Source organism: Ovis canadensis, chromosome 18 (assembly GCF_042477335.2).
Source record: "Ovis canadensis isolate MfBH-ARS-UI-01 breed Bighorn chromosome 18, ARS-UI_OviCan_v2, whole genome shotgun sequence".
NCBI lineage: Eukaryota > Metazoa > Chordata > Mammalia > Artiodactyla > Bovidae > Ovis > Ovis canadensis.
In genome coordinates this window covers 15,458,492-15,478,185 of record NC_091262.1, presented here as the reverse complement: position 1 = coordinate 15,478,185, position 19,694 = coordinate 15,458,492, and the positions used below count along the sequence as shown (strand labels likewise).

Genomic DNA, 19,694 nt, shown 5'->3' with positions numbered 1-19,694 from the left:
CACTTTCTGAAAGATACTGGAAAGAGAATGAGAAGCCAAGCCACAGACTGGCTGAAAACATTTGCAAAAGACAACTGATAAAGGACTGTTATCCAAAATGTACTAAAACTCAACAGTAAGAAGAACAACATGATTCTAAAATGGGCAAACAGCCCGGCGTGCTGCGGAGGAACGGCTCTTGGCCTGTGGTTGATTCAAGCTCCCCGCTGGTTGGGGACTCCAGTGCTCTCCTCCTCGCTGAGCTGCTGCCTGGTGCCGAAGAAGCCATGGCGCTCCGGATCACCAGGGACACGAAGATTAATGCTGAAAATAAGGCGAAGATCAGTTGGCAGGGGCCAAGCGCGTGCCTGTGGCCAGTGTTGCAACCTCTAAGCCCTGGCTGAGGCCCCGAACAGCTCTTGGAGACATCAGTAACAAAGTCAGTGAACAACCGCAGGCCAAACTGCCTCTGAAAAAGGAAGCAAAAACTTTACCTGCTGGAAAAGTTACTGCTAAAAAAGTACCAAAACCTCTGGAAAAGGCTCCTGTACCTGTGCCGGAGCCCCAGCCGGAGCCAGAGCCGGAACCCGAGCCTGTAAAGGAAGAGAAACTTTCCCCCGAGCCTATTTTGGGGGAAATGGAAACATCTGGCTGTGCCCCTGCAGAAGAATATCTATGTCAGGCTTTCTCAGATGTAATTCTTGCAGTGAGTGATGTGGATGCAGAAGACGGAGCGGATCCAAGCCTTTGTAGCGAATATGTAAAAGATATCTATGCTTATCTAAGACAACTTGAGGAAGAGCAAGCGGTCAAACCAAAATACCTAATGGGTCGTGAAGTCGCTGGAAACATGCGAGCCATCCTAATTGACTGGCTAGTGCAAGTTCAAACGAAACTCAGGTTAACTGCAGGAGACCATGTACATGACTGTTTCCATAACTGATCGGTTCATGCAGGATGACTGTGTGCCCAAGAAGATGCTGCAGCTGGTTGGAGTCACTGCCATGTTTGTTGCAAGCAAATTTGAGGAAATGTACCATCCAGAAATCGGTGACTTTGCCTTTGTGACTGACAACACTGACACCAAGTTTCAAATCAGACAGAAGGAAATGAAGATTCTAAGAGCTTTAAATTTTAGTCTGGGTCGCCCTCTACCCCTGCATTTCCTTCGGAGAGCATCTAAGATTAGAGAGGTTGATGTTGAGCTACATACTCTGGCCAAATATTTGATGGAACTAACTACGCTGGACTACGATATTGTGCATTTTCCTCCTTCTCAGATTGCAGTGGGAGCTTTTTGCTTAGCACTGAAAATTCCTGATAATGGTGAATAGACACCAACTCTACAGCATTACCTGTCATACACGGAAGAATCCCTTCTTGTTGTTATGCAACACCTGGCAAAGAATGTGGTCATGGTGAACCGTGGGCTTTCAAAGCACATGGCTATCAAGAACAAGTATGCCACATCTAAGAATGCTAAGATCAGCACTCTAGCACAGCTGAATTCTGCACTAGTTCAAGATTTAGCCAAGGCTGTGGCAAAGGCGTAACTTGTGAACTTTGGAATACTATCTGCAAATAAAATTGGCACCATGTGCCATCTGTACATATTATATGTTACATTTATTTACTTTTAATAAAGTTGTAGTTCTTTTTAAAAATAAATAAATAAATAAAATGGGCAAACAATCTGAACAGACACCAAAGATATCCAAATGGAAAATAAGCTGTTAAAATGAATTATGCCATTTGAAAATTGCAAATTAAAAAAGAAACTACTACATAGTCATTAAAATGGATAAAATACAAAACTGACAACATCAAATGTTGGCAAGGATATCGAGCAAGAACTGTCACTCATTGGTAGAAATGCAGAATGGATTTGAAATAGAGTTTTGCAGTTTCTTACAAAAATAAACACATTCTTCCCATATGATTTGGCAATCATATCCCTTTGTATTACTCAAATGAGTTGAAACCTTATGTTCACACAAAAACTTGCTCATGAATAACAACTTTATTCATAATTGTCAAAATTTTGAAGCAACAAAACCATGGAGGAAGCTTAAATGTGTATTATTAAGTGAAATAAACTGAAAAGGCTACATATGATTCCACTATATGACCCTCTGAAAGAAGGCAAAAGTATAGAGACAGTGAAAAGATCACTGGTTGTTAGGGTTTGGGGAGAGGGAAGGATGAATAGGGGATTCTTAGGGCAGTAAAAATAGTCTATGTACTGTAATGGTGGAGAAATGCTATTGTCTGTCAAGACATATAGAATATACAACATCAACTCTAAAGTAAACTGTGGACTTGAGGGTGTTGAAACTGTAACAAACGTATCACTGTGGGGGTATATTGGTGATCCTGTTTGTGACACCAGCTGTCTTGCTGTTCATACTGTTTGCACCGTTTGCTGAACCCAGGGTAGGCAAGGCGCAAGCTAAAAGGCTGGAAGAAGACACAAGGAGCTGTAGGAACCGCGGACTTGTTTATCCTCTCCTGGCTGGTGCAGCAGCAATAACAGCTTCTCTCCTGGCTGACACAGCAGCTGTGGCAGGAGCCACAACATAACCATAATGTGACCATACAGAGCCATCGCATAACCTCATACAACATAAGCACGGTGCTGCCCTGCGTAGCCCCAGTGCAGCAGCAGCCAGGGCTTCCGTGGTGGAGCTCGTGCAGGGGTACTGCACAAAGTAACCTGTAAACAAGTGAGCACCTTGGGAAGCGCACGCACAGTGCTGTAAGTCATCACAGCTGTTACATAACCATTATGTACAAGCCATGGGGCAGGAGGGAGAGGCCATGGTGCAAGAAATTCTGACCAGGCCGTCTTGGCTTATTTGGTCTTTTCCTGCACAGGGGCAGTGTTGATTGGCTGGGTGTTGTATATATGCATTGGGAAGGGATATATGGGAACTCTGTGTACTTTCCACTCCATTTTTCTGGGAAAATATAAGTGCTCTAATAAAAAGAACAGCTAATAGACTAGATGTGGTAGATGGAAATATTTAAAGACTTTTTTTCCTCGGTTGGTGGGGTGTGGATGCAGCATGTGGAGAACATAGCTCCCTGACCAGGGATCGAACCCATGTCTCCTGAAGTGGAAGATGAAGTATGAACCACTAGACCACCAGGGTAGTCCTGCAGAAAACATTCTTAGTCATCCAGAATGTTTGCTACCCCCACATACTTCAAAAAGATATTGTCAACCCCAGCCCTTCTCCCTAAAGGAAGCAAGAGGTGAAAAAACACAATTTCCTTCTGTATGGCATAGTTTTTGGTTTCTTAAGCTTGCTAGGTAAAATAAAGTGGTTCTGTAGTTGGCCGTGACATGTAAATATATAAGTACTTTGAATTTTATAGACTTTATTTTTTACAGAAGTTTTGCATATACAGAATTGAACAAATCATACAGAGAGCTCTCTTATATCCTTTACCATGGACACACAATTTCATGTATTCTTAACATTTTGTATTAGTGTTATATATGTGTTACAATTAATAAATTAATGTCAATACACTGTTATTAACTAAAGCCCATAGTTTAAGAATGTGAAGGTGAAGTCAAGTGGGCCTTTGGAAGCATCACTAAGAACAAAGCTAATGAAGGTGACGGAATTCCACTTGAGCTATTTAAAATCCTAAAAGATGATGCTGTGAAAGTGCTACACTTAATATGCCAGCAAATTTGGAAAACTCAGCAGTGGCCACAGGACTGGAAAAGGTCAGTTTTCATTCCAGCCCCAAAGAAAGGCTATGCCAAAGAAAGTTAAAACTACCGACAATGGCGCTCATCTCACACACTAGTAAAGTAATGCTCAAAATTCTCCAAGAGAAGCTTCAACAGTACGTGAACTGAGAACTTACAGATGTTCAAGCTGAATTTAGGAAAGGCAGAGGAACCAGAGATCAAATTGCCAACATCCGCTGGATCATTGAAAAAGCAAGAGACTTCCAAAAAAACGTCTATTTCTGCTTTATTGACCATGCCAAAGCCTTTGACTGTGTGGATCACAACAAACTTGGAAAATTCTTCAAGAGATGGGAATACCAGACCACCTTACCTGCCTCCTGAAAAATCTGTATGCAGGTCAAGAAGCAACAATTAGAACTGGATATGGAACAACAGACTGGTTCCAAATTTGGAAAGGAGTACACCAAGACTATGTATTGTCAACCTGTTTATTTAGCTTCTTTGCAGAGTACATCAAGCAAAATGCTGGGCTGGATGAAGCACAAGCTGAAATTAAGACTGCAGGAAGAAATATCAATAAACTCAGATATGCATATCAGTTCAGTTCAGTCGATCAGTCATGTCCGACTCTTTGTGACCCCATGAATCTCAGCATGCCAGGCCTCCCTGTCCATCACCAACTTCCGGAGTTCACTCAGACTCACGTCCATCGAGTCAGTGGTGCCATCCAGCCATCTCATCCTCTGTCGTCCTCTTCTCCTCCTGTCCCGCATCCCTCCCAGCATCAAAGTCTTTTCCAATGAGTTGACTCTTCTCATGAGGTGGCCGAAATACTGGAGTTTCAGCTTTAGCATCATTCCTTCCAAAGAACACCCAGGGCTGATCTCCTTTAGAATGGACTGGTTGAATTTCCTTGCAGTCCAAGGGACTCTCAAGAGTCTTCTCCAACATCACAGTTCCAAAGCATCAATTCTTCGGCACTCAGCCTTCTTCACAGTCCAACTCTCACATTTATACATGACTACTTGAAAAATCATAGCCTTGACTAGATAGACCTTAGTTGGCAAAGTAATGTCTCTGCTTTTGAATATGCTATCTAGGTTGCCATCCTTATAGCAGAAAGTGAGGAGAAATTAAAGGGCCAATTGATGAAAATGAATGAGGAGAGTTAAAAAGCTGGCTTAAAACTGAGTATTCAAAAAACTAAGGTCATGATGTCCGGTTCCATCACTTCATGGCAAATAGATGGGGAAACAATGGAAATAGTGACAGACTTTCTTTTCTTGGGCTCCAAAATCACTTCAGATGGTGACTGCAGCCATGAAGTTCAAAGATGTTTGCTCCTTGAAAGAAAAGCTGTGATCAACCTAGACAGCATATTAAAAAACAGAGACATTACTTTACCAACAAAGGTCCATCTAGTCAAAGCTATGGTTTTTGCAGTAGTCATGTATGGATGTGAAAGTTGGACCATAAAGAAAGCTGAACACTGAAGAATTGATGCTTTTGAACTGTGGTGTTGGAGAAGACTCTTGAGGGTCCCTTGGACTGCAAGGAGACCCAACCAGTCCATTCTAAAGGAGATCAGCCCTGGGATTTCTTTGGAAGGAATGATGCTAAAGCTAAAACTCCAGTACTTTGGCCACCTCATGCGAAGAGTTGACTCATTGGAAAACACTCTGATGCTGGGAGGGATTAGGGGCAGGAGGAGAAGGGGAAGACAGAGGATGAGATGGCTGGATGGCACCACTGACTCGATGGACGTGAGTCTGAGTGAACTCCGGGAGTTGGTGATGGACAGGGAGGCCTAGCGTGCTGCAATTCATGGGGTCGCAAAGAGTCGGACACGAATGAGTGACTGAACTGAACTGAGTCATGTTATCTTAAAACGTAAATTATGGGAGTAAGTATGATCTTTTGTATCTTTCCTGAAGGTAGTCTTTGGACTAAACCTTCTAGCTAATCTTGTTATCTTAAAATGCAAATTATGGGAGTAGGTCTGGTGAGATCTTTACAACCTCCAGACATTCTTTGGATTCACTGGGGAGTATATAACTCCATTGCTAACACTAGCAAGCGGGTACTCTTTCTACCCCCTTCTGATGTCTACGTCAGAAGCTTTCTCTATCTCCTTTATACTTTAATAAAACTTTATTACACAAAAGCTCTGAGTGATCAAGCCTCGCCTCTGGCCCCAGATTGAATTCTTCTCCTCCAGAGGCCAAGGATCCTGCTGTCTTTGCGTGATTCAGCAACACCTTTCACTAGTAGGCTACAGTCCATGGGGTTGCAGAGTCGGATATGACTGAGTGACTTCATTTCCACTTGTAACAATATGAATGAACCTTCAGGGAATTAGGAAAAGTGAGATGTCAGACAGAGAAAGAAAAGTAATATAAACACTTATATGCAGAATCTAAAATACCTGAACTCACAGAAACAGAAGGTGGAGAGATGGAAACCAATGGCTGGGGAGTAGAGGAAATGGGAAGATGTTTATCAAAGTGTAAGTACTTCCAGATATTAGATGAGTAAGTCCTAAGGATCTACTTTAGACCATGGAAATAATACTATGTTAAAAGTTGCTCAAATAGTAGGTTTTAATCATTCTCACCACACCAAAAAAGAATGATACTTATGTGACATGATGGAAGCCTTCCCCAATACTATGGTGCCAGTCATTTTGCACTATATAAGTGCATCAAATCAACACATTGTACACCTTAAACTTGCACAATTTTGTATGTCAATGATATCTCAGTAAAGCTAGAAAAATAAATTTAAAAAGAAAGACATTTTTGAGGCTTCTAATTTATAAGTAAAGCTGATGTAAGGCAATGGCACCCCACTCCAATACTCTTGGCTCTGAAAATCCCATGGACAGAGGACCCTGGTAGGCTGCAGTCCATGAGGTCGCTAAGAGTTGGACATGTCTGAGCGACTTCACTTTCACTTTTCACTTTCATGCACTGGAGAAGGAAATGGCAACCCACTCCAGTGTTCTTGCCTGGAGAATCCTAGGGACAGAAGAGCCTGGTAGGAGGCCGTCTGTGGGGTCGCACAGAGTCAAACATGATTGAAGCGACTTAGCAGCAGCAAACACTTATGTGCAAGTTTTAGTGAGGGTTCCTGTTGCTCTACATCACTGTCACCATTAAGCATCAGTGTTTTGAGTTTAGCCATTCTAATGAGTGTGTAGTGGTTGTTGTTTTAATTAGCAATTCCCTCATAATGCACTGCATTAAGCACATTTTCATATACTTATTTGCCACCTGTATATCGTATTACTTTGGCATGGCTTCCATAACAAAATATTGCAAACTGGTGGCTTAAACAGCAGAAATATATATATTCTCACAGTTCTGGAGGTGAAAGTCCAAAATCAAGCTGTTGACAGGTTTGGTTTCCTCTGAAGCCTCTCTGATTAGATTGCAGATAGCTACCTTCTCTCTGGGTCCTCCCAGGGTTTTCATCCATGCATATGCACAATATATCCAAATCTCTTCTTATAAAGATGTCAGTCAGCTTGTTTTAGGGCCCACCTAAATGGTCTTGTTCTAATTTGTCACTTCCTAAAGACCTTATCTAGGAATCTGGTTACATTTTGAAATGCTGGCATTAAGATTTCAATACATGAATTTGGTGGGAACACGACTCAGCTTATAACATATATATTTTTTTGGTGAGGTATCTGTTCAGATATTTTGTCCATTTTTTAATTATTTAATTTATTTTAATTGAAGGATAATTGCTTTACAATATTGTGATGGTTTTGTCATACATCAACAGAAATCGGCCATAGGTATATATGAGTCCCCTCCATTCTGAACACTCCTCCCTCCTCCATCCTCACCCCATCCCTCTGGGTTGTCACAGAGGGTTTGGGGTGCTCTGCTTCATTCATTGAACTTGCACTGGGAATCTATTTCACATATGGTAATGTACATGTTTCAATGCTATTCTCTCAAATCATCCCACCCTCACCTTCTCTCACTGAATCCAAAAGTCTGTTCTTTATGTCTATTTTAAATATGACTTTGTTTTTGTTAGTTTTAAGTTCTCACTGGTATGTAAAAAGACAGATGACTTTTGTATATTACTCTGGATCTTTCAGTCTTTCTATAATTGCTTATTAATTTCAGGAGCTTTTGATCAATACTTGGGATTTTCTACATAAAACCATGTCATTTGTGAACAAAAATGTGTGTATTTCTTCATTTCCAATCTGTATACATTTTACTTTGTTTTCTTGTCTTATTGCATCAGCTAGAACTTCTAGTATAATGTTGAGGAGAAATGTTGGGAGGAGACATCCTTGCCTTGTCCCTGATCCTAAGGAGACTCTACTTTCTCACCATTAAGTATGATCTTAACTTTAGGGTTTTTTGTTGAAGTTCTCTATTCCTAGCTTACTGAAATATGTGTGGATTTTATCAGATTTTTTCATAGATAGATAGATTGATATGATTATTTGATTTTTCTTTTAGCTTAATGGTGTAATGGATTACATTAATTGATTCCTAAATGATGGAGCAGTCTTGTATACTTAGATAAATATCAGTAAGTCCTACTGCATAGTTATTGTTATAAATTATTGAATTAAATTTGTTAATTTTTTAGGGAGTATTATATTTATGTTCATGAGAATTAGTGATCTGTAGTGCTCTTTTCTTGTGATACTTTCAAAAGGTTTTGATATTAAGGTGGTGTTGACTTTATAGAATAATTAGGAACGTCTCCTCTGCTTTTATTTTCTGGATGAGATTGTCGTGAATTGGTACCATTTCTTCCTTAAATGTGTGTCAAGTTTATGGTGAAACCACTTGAACCTGGTGCTTTCTCTTTTTTTTAGACTATTGAGTCAACTTCTTTAATCAATAGAATATAATTTATGTAGCTATATTATAGACAGAAAGATAGATACAGATAAAGAAATATGATATAATTTTCTATAAGCCTATTCAGATTATTTCTCCTTGTGTACTTAATAGCTAATAGCTTTCAAGGTAATGGTCCATTTTATCTAAATTATCAAATTTGTGGGCATAGAATTCTTCATAATGCTCTTTTGCTATTCATTTATTGTTGAAGAGATCAGTATTAATGATCTCTCCTTTATTTCAGATGTGAGTAATTTGTGTCTAGTCTATTTTTCTCTTACCATAGTTAGATGTAAATCAATGCTACTGATCTTTTGAGAGAACCAGTTTTTACTAATGCAGACTTCTGCTATTGTTTTCTTGCTTCAATTTCATTGATTCCTGCTCCAATTTTTACTTTTTTAGTTTCTATTCTTCTACTTGCTTTGGGTTTATATGGCTTTTATTTCTCTATTTTCCTGAGCTGAAAGCTTAGATTACTGATTTTAGATTTTTTTCTTTTTCCTAATACGTACAGTACATTTAATGCTATGACTTTGGTGCAGCCCATGAATTTTGATGTCATATTTTTATTTTCACTTAGTTGAAATATTTTAAAATTTTTTCTTCATATTAGACTTCCTCTGTGACCCATGTGTTATTTAATCTTCAAATATTTGGGGATTTTCTAGCTATCCTTTTATTATCGATTTCTAGTTTAACTTATTTGTGGTCTGAGAGTACACTGTACGATTTCTGCTTCTTTAAATGTGTTAAGGTGTGGGACTTCACTTGTGGTCAATGGCTAAAAATCAGCCTTACAATTCACTGGGACATGGGCTCAATCCATGGCCAGGGAACTAAGATCCTATATGCTGCAAGGCAACTAAGGCCACCCGCTGCAACTATCAAACCTGTGCACTCTGGAGCCCAAGTGTCACAACTAGAAGTGCCCAAGTGACACAAATAGATAAATAAACATCATTAACATTTGCTAAGATGTGTTTTGGACTTCCCTGGTGGCTCAGATGGTAAAGCATCGGTCTACAATGTGGGAGACCTGGGTTCGATCCCTGGGTTGGGAAGATCCCCTGGAGAAGGAAATGGCAACCCACTCCAGTACTATTGCCTGGAAAATCCCATGGACAGAGGAGCCTGGTAGGCTACAGTCCATGGGGTCTCAAAGAATCGGAAACAACTGAGCAACTTCACTTTCACTTTCTAAGATGTGTTTTATGACCCAGAATACAGTCTATCTTGGTGAATATTCTTTGTGAATTTGAGGAAAATGTATATTCTTCTATTGTTTGTTATAATATCAATTGAATCCAGTTGAATGATGGTATTTTCCATTCTAACTATATGCTTGCTGATTTTATGCTCACTAGTTCTGTCAATTAGTAAGAGAGGCAAGTTGATGTCTCCAATCGTAATAGCGGACTTGTCTATTTCCCCTTGCAGTTCGATCAGTTTTTCTCTCAAGTGTTTTGATGCTGTGTTTTCATGTGCATGCATGTTAAGGATTGTCATGGTTTCTTGGAGGAACAGATCCATCTACCACTAGGCAATACTCTATCTTTAATTTTTTGTCTTATTCTAAAGTCTGCTTTGGCTAAATTTAATATAGCTACTCCAACTTCCTTTTGATTGATGTTAACATTATATGTCTTTCTCTACCTCTTAACTTCTAATCTATCTGTGCTTTTATATTTAAAGTTGGACTACTGTAGACAAGCTAGGGTGGGTCTTTTTTTAAACCACTCTGACAATTTCAATGTTTTAATTGGTAATATATCACACCAACCCACTCATATTTAAAGTGATTACTGATATATATGGATTAACATTTATCATTTGTAACTGTTGTCTGTTCATTACATTTTAGTCCAAGGGACTCTCAAGAGTCTTCTCCAGCACCACAATTTGAGAGTATCAATTCTTTGGTGCTCAGCCTTCTTTAAGGTCCAACTGTCACATCCATACATGACTGCTAGAAAAACCATAGATTTGACTGTACAAAACATTGTCCACAAAGTGATGTTTCTTCTTTTTAATACACTGTCTAGGTGTGTCATAGCTTTTCTTCCAAGGAGCAAGTATCTTTTCATTTCATTGTGAAATCATTGTCTCCATTGATTTTGGAGCCCAAGAAGATAAAATCTGTAACTGCTTCCATTTTTACCCTGTGAAGTGATGGGAATAGATGCCATGATCTTAGTTTCTTGTTGTTGTTTTTTTTATTCTTGAGTTTCAAGCCAGCTCTTTTCACTCTTCTCTTTCACCTTCATCAAGAGCCTCTTTAGTTCCTCTTCACTTTCCACTACTAGAATGGTATCAACTGCATATCTGAGGTTGTTGATTTTTCTCCCAGCAGTCTCATTTCCAGCTTGTGATTCATCCAGCTTGGCATTTTGCATGATGTAATCTGCATATAAGTTAAATAAGCAAAGTGACAATATACATCCTTATTGTACTCATTTTCCAACTTTGAACCAGTCTGTTGTTCCATGTCTGGTTCTAATTGTTGCTTCTTGATCTGCATGCAGGTTTCTCAGGGAGATAGGTAAGGTGGTCTGGTACTCTCATCTCTTTAAGAATTTTCCACAGTTTGTTGTGATCTGTGGTTTGGTGTCTGTCATTTATTTTGAAAAATGCTTGAGCATTATTCTTCCAACTATTTCTTCTGTACCTTTGTCTCTTCTCGAGTTTCCAGAATATGTATGTTACATCTTTCATAATTTTCCCATAGTTCCTGAATATTGTTCTACATTTTTTTTCTTTTCCATCTTTACATTTCATTTTGGGAATTTCTATCAACATATCTTCAAGATGACTGATATTTTTCCTCAGCTGTGTCCATTCTACTGGTGATCACATCAAAGGCATTATTCATTTCTTTGCAGCATTTTTAATTTTAAATATTTTCTTTCTAAACTTTTCTTGAGTTTTCATCTCTCTGCTTACATTACCTATCTGTTCTTACATGCTGTATACTTTTTCCATTAAGGACCTTAACATGTTTTGCATATTCATTCAAATTCCAAGTCTGATAATTTCCAAATTGCTTTCATATGGGAACTGGTTCTAATTCATGCTTTGTGTCTCCAGATTGTGTTTGTGCTTCTCTTCTAGCATACTTTATAATTTCTTGTTGAGCTGGACATGCTGTATCTAGTACTAGGAACTGAGGTAATCACATTTTCATTGTGAAGCTTTATGTTAATCTGACCTAATATCTAGTTATTTAATGTTAGCTGTAAATATGGGTGCCAAAAGTTTAAATTTTCTTTAGTTTCCTTTGATTTTTTCCCCCTCCCATCTTATCTTTGTTTTGCCTAAGAAACTTTTCTCAAATAGTTTTATATTGCAGCTCTTTTGCTCGTAATCCACTGTTATTATCCTGGAACCCTACTGACGTAGGAGTAAGATGTTGTTGAGGGGAAGCTTTCTATAATCTTATAAGTAAATTTTATGTCTTTAGTGATTTTGAGTGGCTGAGCTCTGATATTCAGAAACATTTCTTAGCCATTTTTCCTTCCTTCCCTTAGGTGAGACAGGAAGGCTGTAAAGGTCTGAATTATCTAGCTCCTTTCCCCCAGGTTAGATTATATTAAATATATACATTACATTAAATATCTCTGATAAAGCAGTTTCCCTTGAGAGCAGTTCTTTACTATGAGAATGACCTATTCTTATTTCAAACGGCTACTTTTCCCCTCCTTCTGCCTGAAGCATGAGATTTTCTTTGGTTTTCACTGCAGGAATCTAATGGGCCTCCTAAAGGTAGAACTGATGAAACTGTGGGGATCACCGCAGATGACTCCTCCTCAGAGCTTCTAACTACACAGCTGATGTACACAAGCCCTCCAGCAATATCCCTCCTCCTACCAGCTACTGGCTGCCCTGGCTTCTGCTCCGGGTTCGTTGCTATCAGCTGTGATTCTCTGAATCAACTTGCCTCTCCAGTTTGGGGATAGTAGCTTGCCTTTGTGACCTCAGCGCAGTGATTGGTCTTTAAAAATGTCTTGATTTCAGTTTCTTCAGCTTTTTTCTTTTTCTGAGGATGAGAGTTATAACTTTAATGCTCTTCTCATAGAGCTGAAGCCAGACATCAATACATAATTTTAAACATAAGTAAGCTATAAAACATAAACCTCAGTTTAGTTCAGTTCAGCTCAGTCACTTAGTCTTGTCCAACTCTTTGCGGCCCCACGGACTGCAGCAGGCCAAGCCTCTTTGTCCATCACCAACTCCCAAAGTTTACTCAAACTCATTGATGATGCCATCCAACCATCTCATCCTCTGTCATCCCCTTCTCCTCCCACCTTCAATCTTTCCCAGCATCAGGGTCTTTTCAAAAGAGTCAGTTCTTCACATCAGGTGGCCAAAGTATTGGAGTTTCAGCTTCAGCATAAGTCCTTCCAATGAACATCCAGGACTGATCTCCTTTAACGTGGACTGGTTGGATCTCCTTGCAGTCAAAAATAAAAGTCTTGGTAGGTATGGCATCTTAGGCCCCTGCTACCACCTTGCCATGATGGTCTGATCACTCAATTTGAGCCAGACATCCTGGAATGCAAAGCAAAGTGGGCCTTAGGAAGCATCACTAGAAACAAAGCTAGAGGAGGTGATGGAATTCCACTTGAGCTATTTAAAATCCTAAAAGATGGTGCTGTGAAAGTGCTGCACTCAATATGCCAGCAAATTTGGAAAACTCAGCAGTGGCCACAGGACTGGAAAAGGTCAGTTTTCATTCTAGCCCCAAAGAAAGTCTATGCTAAAGAATGTTCAAACTACCACACAATTGCACTCATCTCACATGCTAACAAAGTAATGCTCAAAATTCTCCAAGCCAGCCTTCAACAGTACGTGAACTGAGAACTTCCAAATGCTCAAATTGGATTTAGAAAAAGCAGAAGAACCAGAGATCAAATTGCTGACATCTGTTGGATTATCAAAAAGGAAAGACAGTTCCAGAAAAACATCTATTCTGCTTTATTGATTATGCCAAAGCCTTTGACTGTGTGGATCACCACAAACTGTGAAAAATTCTTAAAGACATGGGAATAACAGACCAGCTGACCTGCCACTTGAGAAATCAGTAGGCAGGTCAGGAAGCAACAGTTAGAACTGGACATGGAACAATAGACTGGTTCCAAATAGGGAAAGGAATATGTTAAGACTGTATATTGTCACCCTGCTTATTTAACTTATATGAAGAGTACATCATGAGAAACGCTGGGCTGGAAGAAGCACAAGCTGGAATCAAGATTGCTGGGAGAAATATCAATAACCTCAGATATGCAGATGAGACCACCCTTATGGCAGAAAGTGAAGAGGAACTAAAAAGCCTCTTGATGAAAGTGAAAGAGGAGTGTGAAAAAGTTGGCTGAAAGCTCAACATTCAGAAAACGAAGATCATGGCATCTAGTCCCATCACTTCATGGCAAATAGAAGGGGAAACAGTGACAGACTTTATTTTGGAGGCTCCAAAATCACTGCAGATGGTGATTGCAGCCATTAAATGAAAAGACACTTAGTCCTTGGAAGAAAAGTTATGACCAATCTAGACAGCATATTAAAAAGCAGAGACATTACTTTGTCAACAAAGATCCGTCTTGTCAAGGCTATGGTTTTTCCAGTAGCCATGTATGGATGTGAGAGTTGGACTGTAAAGAAAGCTGAGTGCAGAGGAATTGATGCTTTTGAACTGTGGTGTTGGAGAAGACTCTTGAGAGTCCCTTGGACTGCAAGGAGATCCAACCCATCCATCCTTAAGGAAATCAGTCTTGAATATTCTTTGGAAGGACTGATGCTGAAGCTGCAACTCCAATACTTTGCCCACCTGATGTGAAGAACTGACTTATTGGAAAAGACCCTGATGCTGGGAAAGATTGAAGGTGGGAGGAGAAGGGGACAACAGAGGATGAGATGGTTGGGTGGCATCACTGACTCAATGGACATAAGTTTGGGTAAACTCTGGGAGTTGGTTATAGACAGGGAGGCCTGGTGTGCTGCAGTCCATGGAGTCACAAAGAGTTGGACACAACTGAGCAATTGAAATAAACTGAATCACCTTGCCAAGGCACGCAAGATTTTGCCAGTTGCTCAGTTCTGTGATGTTTCAGGACACGTTCTGGAACTTACAACGGTCTTGAAGATGATTCATGCAGTATGTCACTCTTGCCAGCCCATTCTCCCTGACCAGATACTCTCACTAGCAGATTCTGTCAGCTCAGCTCTTTTCTGCCCTTAATATAGTTTTTTTTTTTAAATTAAAGGATAAATGCTTTAGAGAATTGTGTTGGTTCCTGCCAAAGTACTTTTCTTATTTTTTAAGTAGTAAGTCCAACAGCTCAGGAGATAATTGCCATTGAAAAGAAAGTAACTATACTCAGAGATCCCAAGAACTACACTATGACGTGGGAGGCTATATGGGAAGTACCAAGGTTGGTCATGAGGCAGAGGTTCAGGTGAAAAAGCATAGGCAAGGGCCTTTATTGTGATTTCCTCAGGAAGATATGGATGAGGTGGAGCAAGCAGGCTTAGGGTTGGCTGGGGATAATTTCAATGGGCTCACCGTTTCGATCCCTGGGTCAGGAAGGTCCCCCAGAGGAGGGCATTGAAACCCACTCCAGTATTGCTGCCTGGAGAATCCCTTGGACAAAGGAGCCTGGTGGGTTGCAGTCCACAGGGTCACAAAGAGTCAGACACGACTGAAGCAACTTATCACTCACGCAAGCACTGGGACATAGGGATGGACCCTACTTGTCTGGTACTTGGCTCTGGAGTGATGAGAGCAGGGCGATAGTGGCCTGGAGTGTGAAGTCCTTAAAAGAGGTATTTGGGGTGTGGGCTCTGGACAGGTTAGTTTACATTTGAAAAATGAGCCTTAGGAGGAAAACCCCTAAAGAAAGGGCAGGGCTGATGTTGGAGGCAGGAGGCAAGGCAGGAGGACTCAGCATGGCCTGGGGCTTTCCAGAGCAGGGTGTGTCCAGCAAATACATGCAAGGCAAATGTTAATGCATCAAGTTAACAGCAGCCGAAAACACAGTTAAAATATTTCTCCACACCCAAATGTGAGTGATGATGGCAAGAGACAAGGAATAATTCCCTATTTGCCTTACGTAGAAACACTACATTTTATTAATAAAAAAAAAAAATCCATCTCATCTTACTTAGTCTTTGAACTCACTTGTCTAAAAGTTCTTTGGCTCTCATCACAGATCATCTCTTCTGTTGCCTTTGGGATAAATTTGTATTATAGAATTTAGTGGAAAATTCTTCTATCTAACTGACTTGCTGAGTGGAGAGATGACTATTGTACACATTTGTAATTTGAGAGAAATTGGTTTATTCCTCAGGGAGAGAATCTTAGTAATTTTAAAATACGATTATTAATGTGGTAACAATGGAACAATAATCCTGTTATTTTGCAATAGTATTAAAATGTCTTTAACCACAAAAGATTTGTAGGAAGGAAAGCAAATTGACAACCTAAGATAGAAACTAATTTGGGATACAATTAATTTTGGTTCTCTTGACAAGCAATTGTATTTCACTTTATGACAAATGGTTATAAGTAATTACTATCTGGGGAATACTTGTAAGTTGCTTATTTGTTCTTTATTTAATATAGTTTCTGTGATTGCTTGAATGCTTAATTATGGGAAGGTCTAGTTTTCAATTTTAAATAAAAAGGACACAATTTTGTGATGAAACAGTGGGTGTATACAAACAGAGGCAACCCTGGGCAGCAGCTATACTTCGGCAGAGTTACCTTTGCTACCTCCCACCTCCCCTCCCCTCTTCTATGTCCACCCACACACACTGTACTTCTGTCACTTACACCCACTGGTCAGAGTCCTATGCCCTTCCTCCAACTCCAACCACCCAGAGAGCAACAGAAGACAAGCATATAACGTGCTTTTGATGCACACACGCTCTGTTAAATGCTTTATTTTTATTATTGCACTGACTTCCAAATAATCCCATAAAGTAGAACTAGTTTCCTTTGAAAGATGAGGAAACAGAGGCACCGAGATGTTAGGGAACTTGGCTGAGGTAGCTGCAACTAGTAGGCTTTATTCTTTTTTTTTTTTTTTAATGATTTTCTTTCTTCCTTTATTTTATTTTTGGCTGTGCTGGGTCTTCCTTGCTGCCAAGCACTTTCTCCAGTTGCAGCGAGCAGTGGCTACTCTCTAGCTGTGGTACATGGGCTTCTCACTGCTGAAGCTTCTCTCGTAGCAGAGCCAGGCTCTAGGTGGCCAGAGTTTCAGTGGCCGTGGCTCCCAGACTGTAAAGCACAGTCTCCATAGTTGTGGCACTGGGGCTTTGTTGCTCTGTGCCACGTGGGATCTTCCTGGACCAGTGATCAAACCTGTATCTCCTGCACTGGCAGGTAGATTCTTTACCACTGAGCCACCAGGGAAGTCTGTTAGTAGGTTTTACAGCCAGAATTCAGAGGTGTTCTGACATCAGGAAAGACTGGCTCCCAATGTGCCTGCCCCCTGTCTCACTCTTGTCCAGCTGAGTCAGTGCATCGGTCTGTGGCAAGCAAGGGCCATGCTTCTTTGCGCAGACACTGCCTCTCTAACAGTGGAATCTACTGGTTCTCTACAAGTCTGCCTTAACCAGGCCCATTCAGCAGTCTCATCCAGGACACTTTCAGGTAATAAGTCCACTAAGCATGATACAAAGATAAAAATAGGTGAAAAAAAGAGGCAGCAAATGACATCTGCCATTGTGGACTTTTTTCTTCTAAAAATGCAAACATTACTGAGGAAAAAAAATCTGTCCTTGAATAGTATATACTTTATCCAACATCAAAAATGACAAGGCTCAATAAGGAGACCATTGCAATGGTTCTAGTTTCCTTCCTTGTAATCATCTTTGCCACAAGCATTTTCACTGCAAGCATTTTCACCTCATAACTAATTGTCCATAAGGCAATTTTTTGCTCAGTTGTGTCCAACTCTTTGCGACCCCATGGACTGTAGCCTACCAGGCTTCTCCATCCATGGGATTTTCCAGGCAAGAATACTGGAGTGGGTTACCATTTCCTTCTCCAGGGGATCTTCCCAACCCAGGGATCGAACCTGGGTCTCCCACAATGGAGGCAGACACTTTAACCTCTGAGCCACCAGGGAAGCCCCCATAAAAGATGAAATTGCAAAAAATAAAAGAAGGACTATAAAAGGATATAATGAAATGAGAAATGAAGAGAAAATTTTAAAATATTTTAAATTTAAAATATTGTAAAAATATTCAAATACATTTACAATGTGGGTAGATTTGTGGCAAAACTGCAAATAACTAATTTTATTTTGTGAGTTTACCTGAGCATTTGTCTTTGAAGTCTTTCTTTCATAGTATTTTACAATTTATCTGCCTGTTGATTTATCATCTCATTTAGTATTGCACATTTTCTTTCTGCTATAATTTCTCCTTTATTAAAAGAAGTATCAATTTCCTATCAAAGGGTGCATATTTGTAAACTGAGTTTTGCATTGCCTTGAAAAAGCCTTCTGCACTATTGTTTAATTTATATTGGCACATTGTCAAGGTGATAGATGTTCCAAAGTTCCATAGGAAATGTGAGTTCAGTGTTGTACCTTCTAGTCACCAACAGATTTGCAGACTGACATGCTGTCATTTTCTGGTCTGGTATGCAGTCTGATCTGCGCTCTTATTTCACACTTCCAGTAAGTTCTATCACTCTTATTTTCTGTCGAGTTGATATGCATAGCTGTCAGCCATTAGTCTGGACTGCCACATCCGCTTGTCCCTGTGCAGAGCATTATGAGGGTGAAGATTTATGTGATGTACAAATGGGAGCACTGCATCAATGGAAAAGTGAAGCCAGACTGTCATCCAGTTACATTATTTTTTATGGCAAAATTGCCGTATGGCCACTTAGTTATGTGGCTAAAATATTTGTGATAAAAATGCTTGTGGCAAAGATGTCTACAGCAAAACGCTTACTGTGAAAATACTAGATACTTATTCTAATAACAAAAAGCCAACGTGGGTCATTTTTGAAGTGCACCTAGAGCTTGAAAAGGCCCTCCTTCTCTCCACCTAACGCCCTCTAGTGCTTCACACTGGCCTCCTTTCAGGCCGCAGCCCTGACCCGACTCCTTAATAACAGGCTGTGTACATTCATTGCCTTAATGGCTCAGTTCTTCACTCCCCTTTTCATTTACACTCTGTCACATGGCTTTGAAGCTCCTCTCACTAAAAGAGCAACGTCTATTCCCCAGTCCTTGAATCTGCACTAGTCTTGAGAGGCAGTTAGTCCACAGAGTGGAAGTGTGATGTACCAAATCTGACGCTAAGCTTGAAGAATTTTTGTGTGTTGCCACTTAATCACTTTTGCTAGTAGCAGGACCAGGAAAAATTGCCCAGCATAGCTTGACGGAGCCCAATCACCTGGTTGTGATAAAAATGGAAATAAATTGGAATTAAGTTTGGAAACTTAAATATATTATGCGTGAGAACTGGCATCCAATATTTCCAAAAGCTTCTTAAACCTTGATAAAGCTAATCTATCTTAATTGGGGGAAAAAGTGAAACTAAATAATTTCTTTTTTGCCTCAGAACAGTTGTTTCTTTCTTTTCCTTCCTTTGAGGTTGAATAAGTTGGTCCATCAGTTAGTCCTTTAGAAATCAAGAAACAACTGAACTGTTTACTAGTTTCCTTGATGTGCTTAGCAAGTACTTGTTTCTTTGTGTGAAATGGGGGTCCATATTTTTGCATGTTATGAACCAACACTTTCAGTGATAAGCTTAAGCACTCTGGCTCTTTCTGTTGGAGCCATTTAGAAAACAGGATTGTATAGTATAATTTGCACAGGGAAAGTAGTCAAACTGATATATTTTTGTGCATTGAAAGAAGTAAAATCTGTATAAATGCTACCAAATGTTTAGTCATAAACTGAAAGAGATGTATTTGACCTTTATTTCCAAGACTTTCCCTTCAGGAGATTTCTCAAGTAGATTAAGTCTGCTGCATACAGCAAGCTGGCTGTCCTTAGACATGTGCTAATACAATTTTTAATGTGGTTTCAAATAGGTTGTTTAGGGAAGGGTCTTGTTTGGATCTCAGTGCTTCTCTTTCTAGGGTCCAACAGGAATTCAAGGATTCA

The 19,694-nt window shown here is 39.9% G+C and overlaps 1 pseudogene; it reads left to right on the top strand.

Moving 5' to 3' along the window:
- Positions 1–266: 266 nt before the first annotated feature.
- LOC138423515 (G2/mitotic-specific cyclin-B1 pseudogene) lies at positions 267–1,644 on the top strand (annotated as a pseudogene).
- Positions 1,645–19,694: the final 18,050 nt, after the last annotated feature.